General features: G+C 43.8%; 1 long non-coding RNA gene and 1 pseudogene across 1 annotated transcript; one reads left to right on the top strand and one right to left on the bottom strand.

Moving 5' to 3' along the window:
- The first annotated feature begins 10,334 nt into the window (after nucleotides 1-10,334).
- Nucleotides 10,335-21,343, top strand: LOC144122940 (uncharacterized; annotated as a pseudogene).
- On the bottom strand, nucleotides 14,480-20,454 carry LOC144122939 (uncharacterized). Its single transcript, XR_013312952.1, has 3 exons — nucleotides 19,924-20,454; nucleotides 15,493-15,704; nucleotides 14,480-14,821 (listed from the first exon to the last, which is right to left on the bottom strand). It is a non-coding gene; the product is annotated as an uncharacterized LOC144122939 (long non-coding RNA).
- Nucleotides 21,344-22,426: the final 1,083 nt, after the last annotated feature.

Genomic DNA, 22,426 nt, shown 5'->3' on the forward strand with positions numbered 1-22,426 from the left:
TTACTTGCGAAACTTTCCTCGTTAAATTTACATCCTACTGTCTTATCATGGATTGCAGAATTTCTTATTAATCGATCGCAGTACGTTGTTATAAATAATCGCCTATCCACACCGGTTCCAGTAACGTTCGAAGTTATCTTCGAGTACGATTTTTACCAGTATTTATAAAACATGTGGGGTAGGCGATTCCTCCTTTGTTTTGCCGGCGCCGCTCAGTTGCCTTGAGGGGTGGCCATTATCCCCTCCCGCTCCTCGTTTGTATAGGGTGAGCTAAATGGGGCAATCTTGCAGAAATTTGGATTCAATACTATGCATGAAGATTTTGGCGTAGGTGGGTGCCATCCTTGTACAAATGGCTGTGCCGTTAATTTGCAAATAGAGTTAAATTCGAAGTTATCTTCGAATACGATTTTCGCCAGTATTTCTAAAACACGTGGGGTAGGAGAATCCTCCTTCCTGTTTTGCCGGCGCCGCTCTGTTGCCTTGAGGGGTGGCCATTATCCCCTCCCGCTCCTCGTTTGTACAGGGTGGGCTTAATGGGGCAATCTTGCAGAAATTTGTATTCAATACTATGCATGAAGATTTTGGCGTAGGTGGGTGCCATCCTTGTACAAAATGGCTGTGCCGTTAATTTGCAAATAGAGTTAAATTCAAAGTTATCTTCGAGTACGATTTTCGCCAGTATTTCTAAAACACGTGGGGTAGGAGAATCCTCCTTCCTGTTTTGCGCCGCCGCGCTGTTGCCTTGAGGGGTGGCCATTATCCCCTCCCGCTCCTCGTTTGTATAGGGTGAGCTAAATGGGGCAATCTTGCAGAAATTTGGATTCAATACTATGCATGAAGATTTTGGCGTAGGTGGGTGCCATCCTTGTACAAATGGCTGTGCCGTTAATTTGCAAATAGAGTTAAATTCGAAGTTATCTTCGAATACGATTTTCGCCAGTATTTCTAAAACACGTGGGGTAGGAGAATCCTCCTTCCTGTTTTGCCGGCGCCGCTCTGTTGCCTTGAGGGGTGGCCATTATCCCCTCCCGCTCCTCGTTTGTACAGGGTGGGCTTAATGGGGTTATCTTGCAGAAATTTGGATTCAATACTATGCTCGAAGATTTTGGCGTAGGTGGGTGCCATCCTTGTACAAATGGCTGTGCCGTTGATTTGCAAATAGAGTTAAATTCGAAGTTATCTTCGAGTACGATTTTCACCAGTATTTCTAAAACACGTGGGGTAGGGGATTCCTCCTTTGTTTTGCCGGTGCCGCTCTGTGGCCTTGAGGGGTGGCCGTTATCCCTTCCCGCTCCTCGTTTGTATAGGGTGGGCTTAATGGGGCAATCTTGCAGAAATTTGGATTCAATACTATGCATGAAGATTTTGGCGTAGGTGGGTGCCATCCTTGTACAAATGACTGTGCCGTTAATTTGCAAATAGAGTTAAGTACGAAGTTTTCTTCGAGTACGATTTTCGCCAGTATTTCTAAAACACGTGGGGTAGGAGAATCCTCCTTCCTGTTTTGCGCCGCCACGCTGTTGCCTTGAGGGGTGACCATTATCCCCTCCCGCTCCTCGTTTGTATAGGGTGAGCTTAATGGGGCAATCTTGCAGAAATTTGTATTCAATACTATGCATGAAGATTTTGGCGTAGGTGGGTGCCATCCTTGTACAAAATGGCTGTGCCGTTAATTTGCAAATAGAGTTAAATTCAAAGTTATCTTCGAGTACGATTTTCGCCAGTATTTCTAAAACACGTGGGGTAGGAGAATCCTCCTTCCTGTTTTGCGCCGCCGCGCTGTTGCCTTGAGGGGTGGCCATTATCCATTCCCGCTCCTCGTTTGTATAGGGTGGGCTAAATGGGGCAATCTTGCAGAAATTTGGATTCAATACTATGCATGAAGGTTTGGGCGTAGGTGGGTGCCATCCTTGTACAAATGGCTGTGCCGTTAATTTGCAAATAGAGTTAAATTCAAAGTTATCTTCGAGTACGATTTTCGCCAGTATTTCTAAAACACGTGGGGTAGGAGAATCCTCCTTCCTGTTTTGCGCCGCTGCGCTATTGCCTTGAGGGGTGGCCATTATCCCCTCCCGCTCCTCGTTTGTATAGGGTGGGCTAAATGGGGCAATCTTGCAGAAATTTGGATTCAATACTATGCATGAAGATTTGGGCGTAGGTGGGTGTGCCATCCTTGTACAAATGGCTGTGCCGTTAATTTGAAAATAGAGTTAAATTCGAAGTTATCTTCGAGTACGATTTTCGCCAGTATTTCTAAAACACGTGGGGTAGGAGAATCCTCCTTCCTGTTTCGCGCCGCCGCGCTGTTGCCTTGAGGGGTGGCCATTATCCCCTCCCGCTCCTCGTTTGTATAGGGTGGGCTTAATGGGGCAATCTTGCAGAAATTTTGATTCAATACTATGCATGAAGATTTTGGCGTAGGTGGGTGCCATCCTTGTACAAATGCCTGTGCCGTTAATTTGCAAATAGAGATAAATTTGAAGTTATCTTCGAGCACGATTTTCACCAGTATTTCTAAAACACGAGGGGTAGGGGATTCCTTCTTTGTTTTGCCGCTGCCGCTCTGTTGCCTTGAGGGGTGGCCATTATCCCCTCCCGGTCCTCGTTTTTCTTTCCTTTTTTATCGTCCCGGGTCGGCTCCCCGCGGCTGCGGTGTGGGCGGCGGGGGACAGTGCGTTTTTCGTTTTTACTTGTTCCCACTTTTTCCCTTTCTCTCTCTCTCTCTTTTCTAGAATTCTTTCCTTCGTGCCCATCTTCTTTCCAGCTTCCGTTTGTTTGTTTTGTTCATGGGGCGTACATGCGTCCCAATGCCAACTCCTTAAGAAGATGAAGATCCCTGTAACTGCAGTCCTGAGAAAGGACAGGCTCTGTCCGAAACCTCGACTCAAAATAAATCTATGGCTAACTGAAGCGTTTCACAACATTGCATTTTGCCTCTAGCAACAAAATACCTATATATATATATATATATATATATATATATATATATATATATATATATATATATATATAGGCAAGGTAAAAGAAATAACGGGCTCGTTTGACAAAGTTATGAAAGAAACGTAGTCACCGAAACTAACGTGCGTAAGGGAATGTTTTTTTATTTGTAGTGCTGATTAGAGGGAGAATAACACTTTGATTAATCTATCGCTCAAAAATATTACTTATAAAGCAGCAGAAAAAACAACCATGCTTCAGGTGGGATCCGAACGCACGACCTCCGAATATAGCGTCCGTTGCTCTACAAACTACCTAACTATATATATATATATATATATATATATATATATATATATATATATATATATATATATATATATATATATATATAGCCAACAACAAACGGAAGCCAACAGTCACCGAAACCAAGGTGCACGGGGAAAGTTTTTTTTTTTTAATTGCTAGCGCCAATCAACTGGAGAATAATTGTTCGATTAATCTGTCGCTTAAAGAAAATTACTTTAAAAGCACCAGAAACAACAACCATGCCGCCGGTGAGATACAGACCCGCAATACTCGTAAGAGTTTTATTTTTCAGAAATGAAGCACTTCATAGTCGAAAATTTCGTTAGTGCTGTAACAGCGTAACGTAACCAACGAGGAATGTGGTTTGTTAACCTTCCTGTTTTGCCCTGGAGCTGCTGGATATTATTTGCTTTCCGCGGCAGTTTTTCAGTCTTCACGATTGCTTAGTCGGCTACGCAATTAGTATCTCTGTCCCTACTTTTTTTTATCGAAAAAGAGAGGTTCGCTTTGTTTATTTCCGAATCATTTCTTTTTTGCTATTTTCGTGCTTTGTGTGGAATTCCAATTATTAACTATCTGCCACTCTTACCTGAAGTTTACAGAAAATACCTAATAAACGGCGAACAATAGATAAACAATAACTTAATACAGCGTTTCGTAGGTTAAATAAACTTTGGTAGCTGAAGATAGAATGCCTTTGGAGGGGCTCTACTTTTTTTTATTATTTTGAGACATTCAGTGCCTCTTTGCCTAATGGGCTTAACTCAGCAGACCAGAATGCGCTTTACAAATTTAAATCTGGACAGCGAACGTTGCATGTTGCGAGCACCTTTATTTCTGCTACGATATGCAGATGAGAAAATAAAGAAAACAAACACAGGGTACGTTCGCCTTGCCACCTAAAGCATTTCTACGCTGTTCTAAGAGCGCCTACCGTAATCAATTAATTTGCTTGTGCGAAACTCATTTGTGCACTCACGATATCTCCCTTCTGCCTGGTTAGTCACCGCGCGAAGAGGTTGAGTGGGTTTTACGTCCGCCTTGACGTATGCATTTCTCCTCCCCACGGGCAGCATTCTCTTGATGAATCAGACAAGTGAATTGTACGGCGCATGCCATACAATTCACTTGTCTGTTATGTAATAATGTTTTACAAGCATGTGTTTTTAAATATCATCTCAATGGTCAACGGTCAATTATCTACGCAGTGGTCTCTATAACACTGCAGATATTGCTTCCAGATTCACACTGAGTCGGAGCCGCCTTGTTAGCAAGCCTCGTTCCCAAACGAAGTTCGCAGCTTTTTCAAAAGGAGAGGAAAATCGTGTCTCAAAGTCGGATACCCCACGAGTTTCCCTTATGTGCCGAAAATCATTTTGGTTGTTCAAAATGCGCCATCGAAGGACCTCTTTGAGATACAAGGCAGCGATACATGCTTGAGGTAGTGGACTGTATTGACCGCGTGCAAGCTTGCCGCGGAATACCAAAGGGAAAGTGATAAATACTGTATTATCTAGATATTGACTCAAATTTTACTTATAGTTCTGGGTTTCTGTTTCCTAAAACGGTGATCTAGAATACGTCCCCTGCTGCTGCCACGTGTCCCACACAATAACAGCATATCGAACGATGGCGAACTGAAAAATCGGGTTTATCTTTAATGCAGTTAAGAGTTGACACTTTAGCGATATTAGGGATGCCTACTCTATAAGGGCTCTTCAGAGCAGGTTACAAATTAGTAAATCGAGGCGAAGCGCGAACGGTGTTCTAATAATTTGCTTCTATTGTTACGTTAACAAAAATCTTACATCCCGTTGTGATGAAATGTGCTCCTTTGTATCGTTTCATGATCTGGCTATGTTAGCGTACTTTGTGGTTAATCTGCATAAGCTGCAACACAGGTATACGTGATGCCGTATTAGACGGTACCGGGTGAATAGAAAGCGTCTGGCTACGATTAACTTGCATTGAGATCGCCCAACACTACGTAGAAGGAAACGCAAAAAGTGCCGTTTCCCTACATAAGATTATACAATTTTTTTTTCTGGATTTATTGCTGCCAATATTTATTTCTGTAGTATCCAGATGCGCCCCTGAGTAATTTCTTTTTATTTTTACTTTGTTTCGCCGCAATTTTAAAATCCGGATTGGTTCTTAAATAATTTTTCTGTCTCCTTTTTACTCATTTTCTCTCCACATCGCCTCGTTACCTTCAATGTGCGAAATAATTATAACATCTAAATAAACAGCCCGTTCGTTAGCAAGGTTAGAAGTTGGGCTGGTTGGTGCATTATCTTCTTCGTGTCTCTTCTTTGTCTCTCGTGCAGCGCTGTTCCTGCCAAAAAACTTTATTTCGTATTGTGGCTAGGAATGATAGCTACGTCACAGTTTTCCCTGTGAACACGTCAGCAGACACCTTCGTTCCCTTAGGAGCCAGACCAATTCTCTATCTCACCCTCTCCCACCGGCCGCAGGAAAGGAAGTTGATATCATTAACGGAGAGAGGGGAGATAATCTTCACTCTTACTCTGCACATTTTTTCTGGAGGGATTCTGTTCCCGCGAAAGTTGCACCTCCGGAATTGCTTCGTGCAAATCATCCCTGCTCTTCCTGAAAACATTGAGACCGCTACCACCTCTTAACCGAACAAGTAGAGAGCAAAATCTCGATATATATATAATAAACAGGCCGTTAGGAAAGCCAAGATTCACTTGCAAAGGAACATAGCTCGGCTAAGGAATCCTCTTTCCGGCAACACCGCAACCACATAAACCAGAAAGGCTGAGTGGACAGGAGCGAAATGTATCACAGAGAAGCAGGAATGAGGCGTGGCAGAGCTTCCGTCTTTACTGGGCACCTAGATTGCACTCGTAAAATTCCGTGGAAGAAATAAGACCCGGGAATGAAGGAGGCTACATGCGCGCCTGGAGACAGCATCTGGGAGATCACTCATACGCGTCCAAGGCGTGTGTACGCATGCAAAGGAAGTACGCGATTGCGAAAGCAAATGAGTACTACTGCAGAAATACGAATCCGGGCCGGACACAATATAAGGATATTCGGCCACAATACATAGCGGGAAGTCACTCTGGGCGCCGCTCAAGATGGTTTGCGAACGCTCAGTGCGAGGGAAGTACCGTGATTTTGACAGCGGAGGTACAGTTCTTCAATCTCTTGCCGGCACTATTTTGAAGCCTGAGTGCTCAGATTTATCATTTGCCTAAAATTTTTACAATCTAATCTTTGGTGGAATACTGTGGCGGCTACGTTTCATAGAGAGAGGGAGGGGGCTGAGGATGTTAAAACCGAAGGTGTGTTCTCTACACCTAAATCGGAAACAGAATTTTAGGGACGCAATGGAGAAACGGAAAAGTTAAGCTAAATGTTTGCTTGTACCTCACCATGCTCACTGCAAAACTTGCACAAAATCACAACATGCCCAATTATCGATGATAGTGAATTTTTATGGCGCAAGTTCATCTGCGGCCAAAGCGCGCCATGGCACAAGGAGTTTTATGACTGCTCAAGTTGTGGTCAAAGACCCGTTTCCCAAGCATTTCACCCTGATTAAGCCGAGCAGCAGGCCAGAGGAAGCTTGTACCTATTGTATCACCGGTGGGTACCCAGAGGAACTGGTGATCGAGCCCCGCCCCTCCCGAATGCGAGGCAGGTGCACAAGCGACTAGGCCACCGCTCCGGTCTTGCCCAATTATAGCAGTGTTTACTGCTCACAAGCGACGAAACGAAACATATACATACACCAAAGAAGCAGCTTATGAAATGTACCTTTACAACAACGATGCTTCATAATTACATTAACATCAATTTTTTTGCTCACTTTTTACATGTTACAGGAGGCAAATCTGTGTGGCTCGTCAATGAGCGAGAGCTGGCGCATTTGTCAGAAGACAAATTGAAAAAGCATGAAAATCTTCAATCAATCAATCAATCACTAAATTAATCAATCAATTATTTGGTCAATCAAACAATCAATCAATTTATTTCACACTACGGAAAACGCTTTACGAGCTCAAGCCAGCCAAAGCCTCATTGGGCTTATAATGCAACACCTAGCAGACAGCGACAACTAACGTGCAGTGCTCAATATTCTGCGAACCAAGGCTATTCGAGGTCTAAGAAAAACTGCTTAAGCAAAGCATTGATGAGAAGGTAATTTTTTTTATGGAGCACAACTTTTTTCGTCTGGTTTTCGTTTTTCATCGAGTTTTTGGCTTCATTTATTGTATCACTTTCGCAAAATCAGCATTCTTATTTTACCATGAATTTCGCTTTAAGAACAATGTACTCGTTGCTACGTATCAACAATGTTTGATCATTTTAATCCGCGCTTAGAAAAACACTTTTGTTTAAGCCTGACGCACTCAATAAGTAGAGCAACTGTTTGCCACAGCTCGAGTGCAAATGTTTTTTTGTCCGGGGCAGACTGTCCTGATTAGAAAGCCTGTTATGTCGCTCTATAGAATGAATGCAATTGAACTTACCTTTTCTGCATTGACGCATGCAACATAGAACGTTTTGCTAGGAGAACATATGAAGGAATCCAACAGCCATCAGAACCGAGGCTACCTTCATATGTATCTCATAAGAAACACCACATTATCTCTTGCTATGTCTGCTAAATTTGCTTTCAGAAGTAAGTTATGGTGACCGGTATTTTAAGTTGTTCGCGAAGGAGAGAAGTGTTATGTGGACGAAGGCTGTGCACCAGCCATTATCAGCAACTCACAAGCGAAGCGAGCGACGAAGCGAGCTACCCTCTTTTCTGAGTAATTCGACAGCACATCTCCGCATCGTGAACACAGCAAAACCGATTTTCGCTGTTCTGAGTTTCGTCCCCTACAAATGTGCAGCAGCTGATGCTTGAATCCTCTCTACAATCTGTTTGCGTGCAAGTGAAAAGGGAATTCAATTACTGAGTTAAAGTATAGAGCATATTGTTTTTGAACGCTGGTACACTACCTTAGCATTACCAATTGGAATCATCAAATTATATATCACTCTAAATTTCCAATATTGATCCGATTTATATTTTAGTCGATGGAAACTTTAAATAATATATTTGAAATGCTGATCTGTTGCATGTTCTCGCAGATTATGGAGCGTTTGACGTTGTCGGACGCTCCCTTAAAGTCGAGTACTAGAATAGCTGTCACGGATCTCCCCGGAGAACACTCGGACCGAAAGAATGGACAAGTCGACAGGTGTACCACACAGACGCACATTTAATACAGCCTACGTGACACACACACTAGCACACAAAACTAATAAAACTAACACAAAATACAAAGGCTATAAATACACACGACCCGGGAACACTGCTACCAGTGTCTACTCCTAGCGTGTTACTGTTAGTGGTCGGCTGTCATGCTCACGATTGGTTCGATGCGGCTGCGGCGTTGTATGGGTCCAGTAGCCAGCGTCGAGGTAGCGTTCGACATGCTTGTGCTGGCGTCGCTAGCGGTGTCGTTGGCGGTGTCGTACAAGCTCCCGGTCAAAACGCCCGTGGAGTTGATGCCGGTGTTGTTTGCGTTGGGGACACCGCCCGGATGGGTGGAATCAGCGCTGGAGACACCCCTGGCCGTAGCAGGTGATAGCGTCCTCTGTTAACTCCCCGGAACAGGCTCAGGAACGGCAGGAAGTTCACGATGCGAAGCCGTGGAACGCGAGCTCACCGGAGCAGTAGCCGGCGTCGCTCTCTTCCAGCCGAAGCGTCCCTGACGCACCGGAGCCGCCGCTTTTGTGAAATTCCCCCTCCCCCCCCCCCCGTGCCTCGCTCTCCCTCGCCCTTTTATAGGAAGGAAGGAAGGCCTCAGACGTTGCTGGCACATACCCACTACGAGGGAGTGGCATAGCCTTGGCGTTAGTTCACGTAAGCCTTGTCGTCGTCTTCTCCTTCTCTTCTCCACAATCATCTCTCTCCACCTCATCGAATGCTTCTTCTCCATCATCTTTAGTCTTCGGTTAATGTACGTCGTCTTCTTCACACCTCTTTTCTTCAAAATTTTATGTACGACTCCCTATTATATGTGACAAGGACCTCCTCTCTGAAGAGTTTTTCAATGAAAAATTACTCACGTCATCCTCATCTTCAAGCCATCCAGCCAACTGACTATCTTCTGTGGCGATACCGGACCGAGCACACAACACACCGCAGATGTCCAGCACACACCAAAGGCACACCATCACTAACACAGCAAACTCAACTGCATTTTCGGAACATTAACACACCGCTGCCGTTTTTCGTACAGAATCCTTAATAAACATGTTGATGTCCACAACACACTATCCTGTATAATCACATAACAACAAAAAAACAAGATAAATACCAGAGATAAATTAGCACAGCAACAACAAGAAGATACATTCCAGAAATACCTAGAGCTGTTTATTTGGCTCTATCTGTATACAGGTCTAATTTGTAACATATGATCTTCGTTTTGCCTGACCTATCCGAAAACATCTCCCTTGATTTGGAGTAGAGCTGTGATCGTCAGACTTCATTTACACTGGGCTTCATTAGTACCTTATTCCCTCCTGCATTTTTCTTCCCACTGCACGTGGGCACCTCGGCAACATCACCCGTCTCCTTTGCCACTACCTAACTAGCTACCTTGGAGCCATATCGTACGGCACCTCTTCCTTCGTATTTTTTCAACATATTTAGATGGAAACCCTTAGTGTTTACTAATAACTCATAATCATGTCATTTTTCTTCTGCGTCACAAAGTAAAGGCCCTTCCACTGCAGCAGTAACTTATTATGATGCGTGGGTAGCTGGACGAGAACCCTGTCGTCCGGATTCGGATTCCTGTGAATGGCTTTCTTGTCATAATATCTTTTATAGCGTTCGCGCGACCTTTCCAGGCCTTGATGTGCAACCTGCATGTTTCCTCCAATTCGTCCCGCAACTCAAGTACGTAGGTGTATGTTGTCTTGAGATCTGATGCAATCTCCTTATTAGCCCACAGCTCCTTGAGTATTGTAAGTGGACCTCTTGAGTGAGTATTGTAAGTGGGCTTGGTGACTGTGCCTGTGCACGGACCACTAATCAGTTCACTCTCGCTATGCAGATGGTTTACTGCGTTGTGCGCCTGTTGCTGCCTGCGCTTGCGCATGCGGCATCGCAAACCACATCGGAATGCGGAATCACCGATCCTTGAAGCTACGGACCCACTGCCCGGCTCCTACCTGTCGGCAGGCTGCAGTTCCTGCCTAAGCCGCATGGGGCACACTGGACAGCGGAACTCTCCAAAGCTTGGGCTGCCGCATCATCGTCGATAGCAACGAGTCTACCAGCTAAAAAGGAACAAGCGCCTTCGGCGCAATCCTGTGGGCTTGGTGACTATGCCAGTGCATGGACCACTAATCAGTTCACTCTCGCTATGCAGATGGTTTACTACGTTGTGCGCCTGCTGCTGCCTGCGCTTGCGCATGCGGCATCGCAAACCACATCGGAATGCGGAATCACCGATCCTGGAAGCTACGGACCCACTGCCCGGCTCCTACCTGTCGGCAGGCTGCAGTTCCTGCCTAAGCCGCATGGGGCACACTTGACAGCGGAACTCTCCAAAGCTCGGGCTGCCGCATCATCGTCGATAGCAACGAGTCTACCAGCTATAAAGGAACAAGTACCTTCGGAGCAATCCTGTGGGCTTGGTGACTGTGCCAGTGCACGGACCACTATTCAGTTCACTCTCGCTATGCAGGTTGGTGAACCTTACCTTAAGCTTGCAAAAAAAACGAGTAATTATTGCCTGGTACAGCTACCGAGCCCACGGTACTGTGTTACTATTATTGCTGAATGTGCTGATGTAATGCACTCGCTACTACTCCAAGCTGGAGATATTCAATCTAACCCTGGCCCTTCTACTGAAGCCCTTCTCGCGGAATTGCGTAGTCTGACTAGCGGCCAAGCGAAGGTAATTGCAGAAATACAAGGCCTGAAAGCGCAACTCGGCATTACTGACAAAACAATAGGAAAATTGAACGAAAGACTAACAGATCTCGAAAATCGTTATCATGCCTTGGTACCACTGCGGAAAGAAATTGAAATCATGCGCATTGACACAGAACGCACTGCCTCTCGAATTTCGGAGCTGGAACCTCGTATGGATGACGCCGAGAACCGTTCGAGGCGGAACAGCCTAATCTTCTACGGCATCCCCGACCCCTCCTCCTCGGAAACATTCGCAGAGACAGAGCAGTTGGTCGCAAACCTTTGACGGGATAATTTACAGTTAACCTTGGAACCAAAGGATATAGAGCGTGCGCATCGCCTCGGCCTTCCCTCAGCTGGTCGCTGCCGGCCCATAATAGTAAAGCTTGCATCACACAAGACCAAAGCTGCAATATTGTCAAATGGCCGGATGCTTAAGGTGGATCCGCACGACGGACCGAATCGCAGACCTCGCCGAACGAATCCGTGACGTCATGTTCCGTCCGCGGGCTAAAAGCATTCACACGACGGACGTGAATAGCAGACGACAGAGCGGACGGAAACGGAAAGAGCAGCCAATCTCTCGACACCAGGTTTACAGCGAACGGCAGCTGAGACCTGGTTCGAGAGTAGTCTTTCTTTCTTTCTTTCTTTTTATTTGTTGCTTAGACGTTTGCCTAAGAAGGGGCTGAGGCTAAAGGCACAATGTTGCCTGACAGGGCCTCAGCCCCCTACTACATGACAAACAAACATACAAATTACAAATTATAACAGTCCGGCGGGCCGGTAAAAAAAAGTAGGCCAGATGTAAGCGTTATACAGAGGAAAATACATACGGAAAAAAAAAGACAGAAGCGCGTGACAAAAAATTTGCGTAATAAATGTACGATGAGTATATAAATAAGAAACAAGGACCAAGACATACATGAAACACTACATCAAATAACAAAGTTCTACTTAAGGCTTGTTCTAGCCTACTAAAAAACAAGACATTATGTACATATAAACACAAAAAAGAGTACAGAGAGGCGAACACAGAATCAGTAAAAAAAAAGAAAAAAATAGACCACAACTTGCTCGCATAAGAAATTTTAGCGATTGCTATAGGTGACATCGCTGCAGAGAAGAGCTCCCTTACATTCGTTTTTGAAAGTGGAGAAGGGTTTACTGTAATTAATATTTATATCTCTTCTATTGAGAATTCTGATAACTTGAAAAGAAAGTGCTTGACGACCATAATTTGTCCTTATCCTCGGCATCTCTATTTTCGGGTCTCTGATAGCGTACAAGTTTATTCTGTCTGTCAAAATGGAGGTGCAGCGGAAGCGGCAGTTGGCAGCGATCGCTGCAGTGGTAATCGAATTAGACCAGCTCGATGGTGATTGTGATAATTACTGCGCAAAACGAAGTTGCTGGCAAAGGAACTGGATTGCCAAAAAGGAGCTCGGGTTGCAAAACCAGTTGTACGAGAAGCTTTTGGAAGCAGATCGAGCCGAATACCGCCGGCTGCTCCGAGTAAACGAAGAACAATTCCTGCAGCTGTTGGCATGCGTGGGTCCACGGATTGAAAGGCAAGATACTGTCATGAGGATAGCCATTCCTGCGAAGACAAGGCTGCAGGTGACACTACGGTACCTTGCCTCAGGTGAGTGTCGTACTTTTCTGTGTAGGTGCTTGTAGCGGCAGTGAAGAGGAAGTTTTTTCTTTCTTTGGGGGCAGCTGAAGGGAACGTGTTAGTGTGGGAATCTTATTCCCGGAATTGCTTCAGAAGTGCATTTGACGATAAAGATAAAATGAAGCTGGTGGGGGCTCCGCATGTCTAATAATTGGTGCTTTACTGCCGCTCGATACTATTTTACCAGTCTACGGGTCTTCAAGTTAGCGGCACCATGTAACACGAGAACTTATGAAATGTGTTGTTGCGACATATTCGTTTGCTTTGATTGTTAACATCTTGACATCCACGAGATGCAAAGGAATGGGGACTTAGTCACCCGATAAGCTTCGTTACGCTAGAGTAACAAACATCACAAGGGTTGCTATATTCTGGTGCTCTTGTGAAACAAATCCCAAATTAAACATTTTTGTGCACTTCTTTTAATTTGCTATCGAATTTACATTGCATTATGCTCTGTCTTCCCAGGAGAGAGCCATCATTCACTGAGTTGCCAGTTCCGGCTCGGCCATTCAAGCGTGAATGATATCATTCATGAAACCTGCATGGCTATATGCCATGAACTGAGAGCGGAGTACATAAAAACGCCAAAAACAGAGGAAGCGTGGACAGAAGTAATGCACGACTTTGGACGTCAATGGAACTTCCCCAACTGTGCCGGAGCAACTGACGGCAAGCATGTCACCATTACCAAACCTGCCAAGTCGGGCTCGGTCTACTATAACTATAAGAAGACGTTCAGCATAATCCTGTTTGCTGTGGTGGACGCCAACAAAAGGTTTATCTACACTGATGTTGGTGCACCAGGATCGCAAGGAGACGCGGGGGTCTGGCAAACAACACCTCTGCAGAAAGATATCGCCAACGAAACAGCCGGCCTCCCAGACCGCGTGAAAGTGGCAAGTTAACCTGACATTGTGGTGCCACCTGTATTAGTTGGTGATGATGCATTTCCAATAGGCAGGAATCTCATGAAGCCGTTCAGCGACAGAATGCTCACTGAGGACAAGAAGATATTCAACTACAGGTAAATACTGAATACAACATTTCGAGCTTTAAAATTGTGATTCCTGCAGTCACTTGATCCAGATGTTTGATAGTACATCATCTCGTCCTCCCCTTTTCATTGTTTTAGGCACTGTCCGTGCCTGTTCTTGCACTTTTGTGTGCGTGCTTTGTAGACTGATTTGTATTTTTGCTTTTCAGGTTGTCCTGTGCACGACGCGTTGTTGAGAATGCCTTTGGAATACTTGCCAATCGGTTTCGCTGCCTCCACACCGTGATCAATGCCAAGCCAGAACGTTCTACAGCGATTGTGGACGCGGCGTGTGTGCTACACAACTTTTTGGGAATGGATGGTATAAGTGATGGAGATGCACATCTCAAGCTTGGCAACACCTCAGAACTTTCCATGCAGCCTTCAACTCGTGGACAGAGTAATGCCATCGGTGCAGCAGTACGACAAAAATTGTGCAACTTCTTTGGCAACGAAGGTGCTGTGCCATGGCAGCGTGAGGCTGCCCACATAGACGTGAGCAAGTATTGACAACAGTGAAACAGTGTTCAAAAAAAATGTTTAAAAAGTTTTTATTCCCGACTCACTCATATCACTTGAAAATCTCTCTGACCTTCAAAATCTCTGCCTGACAGGACAGCACTTTCTCTCTGGGCACAGATTTAATATGTGCAGCAACCAGTTTTCCGAATTGGTCTGCTGGATCCTCTGGCTGCACATGCACTTAAAATGAACTGGCCAATTTTTTCAGTATTTGCTGGCGGTCGCTCCAGCGAGCACTCGACTCTTGAGTCCGTTCATTTCTCCTCCTCTTCTTGCCTGGTTGCTGACCTGGAGAGGGTGGGGATGGTGCTGCCTGGGTTTCAAGTAGGCCAGACTCTGCTGCAGTTCCCCCTACATCTTCATTTGTGTCTTGCTCTGGAGACTGAAATGATAAAAAATAATAATGGTCCTAATTACTGCTTTCAGTGTGTTCATTACACATGGTCGGAGGTCTTGAAAGTTATTGTAATTGTTACGGAAAAGTAGCAAGTACAGTTATTGCAGGAAAATTTTTTCTCGAACCTCCTATTCGAACTTAAAAACATAAGTACATACTGAACTCTTGCCCCAAACGTGCAGTTCTTACTGCAAGCATAATATCAAGGAAGCCAACAGCCATATAAAGCCAGGAAAAACAAGGCGAATGTTTCAATTTTTTTTTGTTTGTGGGGTTGACAAGTGGGATAGTAACTATAATTATATTATGCCTTAAAAATGAGTGGAAATATTCTTGAGCGATAGCATTAGGATACTTAATTTTCCATTTATAAGGTCTGCAAACAAAAAGCAAGCAATATTCCCCTATGCTTGCCTGGTCTCCGAAAGCGGCTGGCTTTCGTATTTGTTCCATAACGAGCCCCTCATTTCTCTATCCTTGTCCGCTCTGCAGGCTTAATCTGCTATTTTTACTGGAGGTCATGCGCACATGCGCTGCGCCAAACAAACGGGTCACAGGTTTTCGCATTTTCCAAGCTTTTGACAGGAAAACTGCCAATAATATACTACTAATATTGTGAGGGTCAGATATGCGAGGCGTAAAACAAAATATCTTACCACTTCTGCGCTCGCTGCATTGCCTTCGTACTGCCCGTTGATTGAGCGGTGAGTCGGCATTCGCACGCCATCTAAGAATTGCAGGGTCCTGAAAAATTTCCACTTCCCAGTGTACGCCTCGTCGGCTGCCTGGCCACTTTTTGTGGGGAGCATTTTTTTCTTCTCTAGGCGGTACGTGCGCCTGTTGTTATTAAAGAAGGTCTTAAATGATTCTGCGTGAAATGAAAGAACAATACACATACATACAAGTTTTATTCTCCACAAAGAAGCGGAAGGAGGCGGAGGGAAAAGCCGTACATTTGTGGCTTGAAAAATCCTCCGCCCCCTTACAGTGCATACAGCAGCAGAGCGGGACAATAGACAGTCACATTTTTTTTGTTGCAAAGAGGAAAAAAAAAATAAACAGCACTATATCGCATCACAAAATAAAATAAGCCTATATAAGAGTTTGAATAGAACACTGGGTTTGGACTCCTGGAAAAACATTTTTTTTTTAAAAGTAAACAATGCAATGTAATTGAACATAAATATAGACCTGTGCGTTCATTCACAAAAAAGAGTATGAGTAGCAAAATATTTGTACATATTTGGAAGAGACATATTGGATACATCAGCGCCTTCTATTTCTGCAGCATTCAATAATCGCGGAAGGTTATACCGGAGTGTTTGTTGTCCATAGGCAGTACGACATTTTGGAACTTTCCATCGTTCTGGAGTTCTGGTGCTGTAGATGGGATAATTGGGTTTTAGTTCTGCCATTTCAGTAAAAACTGTACTCTCTCGTTGGACACTTAAACGGTACTGCCTGCATAATTTGTATTCGTAATTATTTCTTACTTTCAATAAATTAATCGAAGCAAAGATATCTGAAGAAGGCGCTGTGTATTCAACGTTTTCAATTATTCGTACTATTTTTTTCTGTAGCCTTTCAAGCTTCAACAGATTAGTTTTTGTTGATGTTCCCCAGACTAAATGAGAGTAGTTTAGGTGGGAAACAAAGAGAGCATTATAGACCATTAGTTTAACTTTTTTTGGAAGAGTATAGCGGTTGCGATTTAAAATTCCAGTTATGCAGCTCAGTTTGCTGATTAGACGGTTTACATCATCATTGCATTGTAAAGTTGAAGTAAAATATACCCCTAACACCTTGACAGTATCTACCACATCAATGGCTGCGGATCTAAACATTACGGTTCCTTGTAACGAAATTTGTTTACTTTTTGGTCGAAAAATTACCACCTTTGTTTTGTTTGCGTTAAGTTTTAATTGATTGCTGGAAATCCACGAGTCCAATTTGCGCAGAAAAATATTTGCTTTAGTAATTCCTTCAGCTTCAGAACGTGATGGCACCAAAGCACTCGTGTCGTCGGCATATATAACGAACTTGGTATCTGAGCAGATGTGTACAATATCGTTAATGTACAAATTAAATAGGACAGGGCCTAAAATGCTACCCTGTGGGACTCCTGAAATTATTTTTTTTCTGTGAGAAATGAAACCATTTATGTCGACATATTGAAATCTATTTGATAGATAACTTTGGAGCAGGGCCAAAACATGTCCCCGGATACCATAATGATGCAGTTTTTCAAAAAGGATAGTATGACTAATATAATCGAAAGCTTGGCTAAAATCAACAAAAATACCGATAACAATACATTTCTCTTCAAAATGTTTTAGAATATATTCCTTATGGTCCAACAGCGCCAGCTCTGTAGACCTGTCCCTTCTAAAGCCATATTGCGAAGTAGTTATTATATTATGCTTGTTGCAGAAGCGCGATATTCGATCTAGGATGATTTTCTCGAGACCTTTCGAAAAGGCAGGAAGAATTGACACCGGTCTGTAGTCAGATACATCATTTTTATCACCTTTCTTATATAAGGCTATCACACGGGCGACTTGCATTTTTGTTGGAAAAACAGCTGTAGAAATGCAGAGATTAAAAATATGCGCTAGAATGGGGCTGATTATACGTATCACATACTTGACAGGTCTAATTTGTATACCATCTGCATCAACACTATGAGAATTATTTAAACTCAAAAAAAGAGAACACACTTCATTTGCATCTGTTGGTTCAAAAAATATTGTGCTAGAGTTTTTCTGCCCTAAAGTTTTGTATGATGTTGTCTGGTTTTTAGTAAAATCTCTGTTAACAAAGTAGTCATTAAAAATATTTACCATTTCTTCTCCTTTTCATAATTGTCCTTCGTGAAAAACTTCTTCAACTATCTGTTTTTTCTCGCTCCGACCCATCAGTGCATTTAAGTTATTCCACATTAAGTCAGTGCGCTTTACGTTGGAACCGAACATATTCTGATAGTAGAGTTCTCTTGCTTTTCATAGCTGCTTAGTCAAGTCATTACGAAATTTTTTGAACGTAGCGAGATCAGATGCTGTACGAGTTCGCATAAATGTTTTAAACAGACGTTCTTTCTTTTCAATCTTCTTCAATAGGTACTTTGTCACCCAAGGTTTTCGACATCTCTTATTACCCGTGTGGCGTTGGAATACGAAGTGACGTTGGTATACCGAAAGAAACAAAGTCATAAAGGCATCATAAGCTACGTTCGCATTTGTTGCCTGAAGGACGTTGTCTCAACAAACTGTTTCCAACTCATGATAAAAAGCTTCTAAGAGGGTAGGTGCAACAGGCTGAAAAAGAATAAACACTTTATGGTGGAAGTTTCCCCGAGTACTAAATTTTATGCTACAAAACACAGGCAAGTGATCACTAATAAGGTAAGTAAGAACACAGGAACTGACAAGGTTAGCATCATAATTTGTTATTACTAAATCTAGAATTGTTTGCGTGGACGACGTTAGTCGTGTGGGAGAAACAATATGGTTTATACAGCCATTAGATAGCAATACATTTTCAAAATCTGTTTTCTTCATACTATTGCTACTCATATCAACATTGAAATCACTGGCAAGTATCACATTGTATCTGTTTTGGTTAACAAATGACAATTATCTAAAAACAGAAAAAATTCAAGGAGAGAACCATCCGGAGGGCGATAACAAGTTGCAATTACAGCGTCTTTGATTTGCAGACAAATAATCTCAAAATTATCTGTGACAAGAGAATTCTGAAAGCAAGGCAGGCTGTAACTGAGAGCCTACTAGCACAGACACACCACCACCGCGACGAGTAGTTCTAATAACAGAAAAAGTTGTCATATTAGGAAGGTTAAAAGTGTCACAACTGCTTGTTTGCCATGTCTCTGTTATCATCAGAACATCAAAACAATTCTCAAGCTTTTTTAACAAGGATTCTAGTTCAGCAACCTTGTTGAATACAGACTGTGCATTTAAGTGAAAACAACGAAGATAACCTTGTGTCTGACCACCAAGCTCTCTTAAGAGTTCTTCTAAGGTAACGTGCCCTAGGTGCGCCATTTCAAGATAAGGGTCACGGGTTTCCGACTACACGAAAAGGCATTTAGCTAACAAGTGTGGAGAGGTCACTTACGCTCTTGATAACCTTAGCGCCATCGCCACTCCTTCTACGCACCAAAATTTTCCCGTCGACGTGCCACACATATGCAAAGCCAGCCTGTTTAGCCCACTCTTTTGTGGCTTGCAACAACACTCTCGAATAGTTGGCCATGTTTTCTGTGATGTACACTGATTCGCCTTTTTCCTTAAGAACCACCCTTTTCTGCAGCCAAGCGTCTCGAAGATCCTGCCTAACAAAACGGGCGATCACACCTTTTGTCTTTCCTGGTTTCGCCGACATCCTATGAAGTGCGAGGGTGTCCGCCTCAGTGAGATGGTTCATGCCAATTTTGTCAGCCACTTCGTTGACTTTTGACAAGAGGTCCTCTCCTGCCGCCTCAGGAATGCCATGAATCTCAATGTTCAAGCGCCTGCTGCGCCATTCTAAGTCATGGACACTGAGTTGTAACTGAGTTATATCTTTTGAGCCAGCATCTCTCTCCAGCTTGCCAATTCTGCCTTTAATTCCTTTGATTTCCTTATCCTGCGTATCAAGACGCTATTTTATAGTGGCAAACTCTTCATGCAGCATCTGGATTGAGCTCTCTACTGCATCTTGCTTTTCGGTAAGAGGGAGAAGGGAAGTCAATTTCCTGTTCATTTCCACAATTAGAACTTTCAGGTCGGGATCCGTATTAGAGTCACCGTTTGAGGCATCACCCTTTCCTCGTTTACACGCTTCACACTTCCAAGCCTTCTTAGTCGACCCTCGTTTTGAAGCAAATGTCGTTTCACTCATGCCTGAACAAATCGCGCCATGAAAACGAAATTCACACTCACTGCATGTGATAGCGTTATCGTCATTCTTTAGCTTTTCGCGACATTTGCAACACCGATTCATGGTGACCAATATCGACTAGCAAGTTGGCAGCAGCGGCAGATAGCTAAGCAACATGCACGAACTTAATATGAAGAGGTTTGACCAACCTGTAAAACACAGCGAAGAACGGATTATTCCACGTCCGACCCGCTCCGCCGCTGCTGCCAAAGTGCCTGGCGAAGTACGCCCCCCGTTGCAAAAGTTTCCACAGCTTTCGTCACAGCCATCGGCTCCCGTTGATTGGCTCCGTCTCGCTGATATAGAAACGATGCTTGAGAACGGTGTTTGAATTCAGTCTTCCCAAGGAAAACCGGCCACGGTGAGATTCTTGTCCGAAGCACCGCTGAAACACTGCAGCATCTGCGACTGTAAAACACAGCGAAGAACGAATTATTCCACGTCCGACCCGCTCCGCCGCTGCTGCCAAAGTGCCTGGCGAAGTACGCCCCCCGTTGCAAAAGTTTCCACAGCTTTCGTTACAGCCGTCGGCTCCCGTTGATTGGCTCCGTCTCGCTGATATGGAAACGATGCTTGAGAACGGTGTTTGAATTCAGTCTTCCCAAGGAAAACCGGCCACGGTGAGATTCTTGTCCGAAGCACCGCGGAAACACTGCAGCATCTGCGACTGTAAAACACAGCGAAGAACGGATTATACCACGTCCGACACGCTCCGCCGCTGCTGCCAAAAATTATTATCCATATCAAACAAATGTACACCGGACTTTCACACAGTGCACTGCGTGTCAATCATGCTGCGTGTTTTTTTTTCGCAGCAGTTAATTTATCGTCACATCGTGAATTATGACGAAATAAGCAAGGCTACAAGAAAACACGAAAAAACAATAGGCGAGGTGCATTTCGGAATTTACAAAATATCACATACCTGTATTGTAGGGAGCGTAGGCTGGCCATTGTTCAGTCATTTGTTCAGCTAATTTATCCCACAACGCCTGCTTCAACTCGGTGTTGGAAAATCATTGCGGGCAATGTCCCAAAGCGTTGGGAACTGCTTTACGGGATTATTTAAGAAAAGCGCAACGTCGTCACACACTCATGGTGCGCACGTTGGGCAGAGAACGACGAAGACGCGACAATAGACATGCGCACGTTTCGCATGTCGCAAAAAATGCACGAAAAGTAACAAGGTGGCCAGACAACGTGGCGTTTCATTCTGAATTCGTATTTGTTTCCCGCCAGAATCCCAAAGCGAAAAAGCGCCTTGCATTTTCCGTCCGCGTCATCCGTGGACATGAGTTGGTTGGCCTGAATTCGTGACGTCAAGCCTACGTATGCGCGGTTCGTCCGCGAAATCTGCGATTCGGTCCGTCGTGTGAATTCACCTTTAAAGGGACAAGCTATGGCATCGGTGAGGATTTCTCGCGCCCAGTCCAAAATACGCTTAAACAACTAATTGCTTTTGCGAAAAGCAAGAACAAGCCATTTTCCGTCCGTTTCAAAACTCTGTATATGAACCAGAAGCGTTACGTCTTTGACGACAGTACTAACATCATCAAAGAATTATCATAGCAGACGAAGCACCAAAAAAAGAAAGAAAAGAACCGAGCATATGCTGTCTCTAGCGATGCTCTTTCACTTTCTGCAATTTACACTAACATCCGCAGTTTTCTTCAAAAACGTGAACGTATATCTAGCATTGTATTGTCCTCTAGCAGTAATGTACTAATACTTACCGAGACGTGGCTCACTCACGACGTGAGCGATACCGAAGTGCTATCGGACATCCCGAACTTTCGTGTGTACCCCAATCACCGTGCATCTACGCGCGGTGGTGGTGTACTGATTGCATTCCACGAACGATTTTCGTGTGCAGTCATCAATATTCGGTCACAGCTGGAGATATTATGGGTGACTATCCAATCACGCCCACACACCGTACTACTAGGCGTTTGTTACAGACCTCCCCACACTACTTCCGAATTTTGCGACCAGCTTAACCAAACCATGTGTCAGCTTATTGCTGCTCACCCAAATGCACACATACTACTATTTGGCAATTTTAACTTCCCGCAAATAGACTGGCACACTGACAATTTGTGTTCTTCGACAGGACTAACCGAAGCCAGGAACTTCCTCGATATCTGCCTCAATTTTAGCATGACCCAGCTGGTTTCTGAAGCAACACGTGTTTCACAGGATACATCCAAAATCTTAGATCTAATATTAACCAACAACCCCGAAAGCCTTTCGTACATCTATTATCTCAAGGAAATAAACGACCACAAAGTAATTCATGCTGGCTTTTCTTTTCGACTAACAAAGTGCGAAATGTACAAGAAAACGATACAGTTGTATGACAAAGGCGATTATGAAGCGATAAATGAGGGCCTTTGCACTATTTTTTCCACATTTAAGACAACTTTCCACCACCATAATGTTGACGCCAATTGGACACGTTTTAAAGAAAAGCTGAAGGAATTAACCGATAAATTTGTTACTAAAGTAAGTTTCAGAGCCAGTCCTCACAAACCATGGTTTACGAAAACATTAAAAAGGCTTGAAAATAAAAAGAAACGGCTGTTCCGGGTTGCAAAGGTTAGAGATCAAACAAATGCATGGGAGAAATATTATGAAGCAGATAAATACTACTTT

This window comes from Amblyomma americanum, chromosome 3, assembly GCF_052857255.1.
Source record: "Amblyomma americanum isolate KBUSLIRL-KWMA chromosome 3, ASM5285725v1, whole genome shotgun sequence".
NCBI lineage: Eukaryota > Metazoa > Arthropoda > Arachnida > Ixodida > Ixodidae > Amblyomma > Amblyomma americanum.